The 2357-nt window shown below is 39.0% G+C and overlaps 1 pseudogene; it reads left to right on the forward strand.

Moving 5' to 3' along the window:
• The first annotated feature begins 1504 nt into the window (after nucleotides 1-1504).
• LOC111726893 lies at nucleotides 1505-1655 on the forward strand (annotated as a pseudogene).
• Nucleotides 1656-2357: the final 702 nt, after the last annotated feature.

The following is a 2357-nucleotide window of genomic DNA, read 5'->3' on the forward strand; positions in this document are numbered from 1 at the left end:
TTTGCAGTTTTTGGCTGGGGCTGGGTTTGAACCCGCCACCTCTGGCATACAGGGCCGGCACCCTACCCTTTGAGCCACAGGCACCCCCTATTATTACAGTTTTAGTACAGTTTTTTCCTTTCTTAAAATGTGTACACATTTTTTAGCACTCTATGTGTATAGACAGACTGAAATTTAATAGTTGGAAGAAATATGCCATACAAACTGTAGGCACCAGAAAGGCTAGAGTGTGTTTATATTAGTATCAGACAAAGCAGACTTAGACTAGAGGATTGCCAGAGATAAAGAGGGACATTTAATAATCATAAAGGGACTAATAAATTCAGGAAAACATAACAATCATAACACATATGTACAAATGCAAAACTTAATTTTTTTAATTTTTTTTATTGTTTGGGATTCACTGAGAGTACAAAATTAGGTGACACTGATTGCATTTGTTAGGTAAAGTCTCTCTTATAATTGTGTCCCGACCCCAAGAGATGTGCTGTACACCATGACCCTCATCCTGCTCCCTCCTCCCTCTCCCTGCTCCCTCATTCCCGTATCCCCCATATTATCCCATCTACTGCCTTCATATTAGAACTGAGTGCATTGGATTCTTGCTTCTCCATTCTTATGATGCTTTATGAAAAACAATGTGTTTGACCTCCATCCAGGTTAATACAAAAGATGTAAAGTCTCCATCTTTTTTAATGGATGAATAGTAGTCCATGATATACAAATACCCAGCTTGTTAATCCATTCCTAGGTTGTCAGGCATTAGGGTTGTTTCCACGTTTTGGCAATTGTAAACTGAGCTGCGATAAACTGTCTACTGTAAATGTCCTTATGATAAAAGGATTTTTTTTCTCCTGGGTAGATGGCCAGTAATGGGATTGCAGGATTAAAATGGGAGGTCTAATTTGAGTCCTTTGAGGATTCTCCATAGTTCCTTCTAAAAAGGTTATTAGTTTGTAGTCCCACCAGCAGTGTAAAAGTGTTCCCTTCTCTCCACATCTACACCAGCATCTTCAGCTTTGAGACTTTGCAATGTGGGCCATTCTCATTGGGGTTAGGTAATATCTCAGGGTAGTTTTGATTTGCATTCCTCTGATGATTAGGGACAATGAGCATTTTTTCCTTTGTGTTGGCCACTCATCTGCCTTCTTTAGAGAAGGTTCTATTCATGTCTCTGGCCCAGTGATATAAGGGATTGTTGGCTCTTTCTTTTTCCATTGATTAATTTCAGTTCTCTGTAGATCCTATTTATTAAGCTTTTGTTCAATTCATAATATGCAAATATCTTTTCCCATTCTGAAGGTTGTCTATTTGCTTTGGTTGTTGTCTCCTTTGCTATACAGGAGCTATTCAATTTAATTAAGTCCCATTTGCATATTTTTGTTGTTGTTGCAATTGCCACAGAAGTCTTCATAAAATCTTTCCCCAATATCTTCAAGTGTTTTCCCCATACTTTCTTTGAGTATTTTTATTGTTTCATGCCTTAGATTTAAATCTTTTATCCATCGCTTCTCGGCCTTTTGGCTAAGATCAAGTGTAAATCTTTTATCCATCTTGAATCAATGTTTTTAAGTGGTGAAAGGTGTAGTACCAGTTGCAATTTTTTACATGTGGCTATCCAGTTCTCCCAGCACCATTGAATAGAGATTCTTTTCCCCCCAGTGTATGGTCCTGTTTGATTTATTAAAGATCAAGTGGCTGTAGGATATTAGCTTCATCTCGCAGCTTTCTATTCTGTTCCAAATGTCTATGTCTCTATTTTTGTGCCAATACCATGCTGTTTTGATCACTATGGCCTTGTAGTATAGCCTAAAGTCTGGTAGGCTAATGCCCCCAACTTTTTTCTTTTCTTTTCTTTTTTTATGGGACTGGGTGGTGCCTGTGGCTCAAAGGAATAGGGCACCAGCCCCATATGCTAGAGGTGGTGGGTTCAAACCCAGCCCCAGTCAAAAAAAAAAAAATTCCTCTTTTTTTATGAGATAGAGTCTTACTATGTTGCCCTGGGTAGAATGCTGTGGCATTACAGCTCACAACAACCTCAAACTCTTGGGCTTAAGCGATTCTCTTGCCTCAGCCTCCCAAGTACAGGCATCCACCACAACACCCAACTATTTTTTGTTGCAGTTGTCATTGTTATTTAGCTGGCCCAGGCTGGGTTCAAACCCACCAGACTTGGTGTATGTGGCCAACACCATAACCACTGTGCTACAGACACCAAGCCAAGCCTTTTTTTCTTATCACTAAGAATTACCTTAGCTATATGGGGCTTTTTCTGGTTCCATACAAAACAAAGAATTATTTTTTCTAAATCTCGAAAGTATGATGTTGGTATTTTAATGGAGATTGCATTGAATCTG

Source organism: Otolemur garnettii, unplaced genomic scaffold (assembly GCF_000181295.1).
Source record: "Otolemur garnettii isolate 467f Iridium unplaced genomic scaffold, OtoGar3 scaffold00085, whole genome shotgun sequence".
Lineage (NCBI taxonomy): Eukaryota > Metazoa > Chordata > Mammalia > Primates > Galagidae > Otolemur > Otolemur garnettii.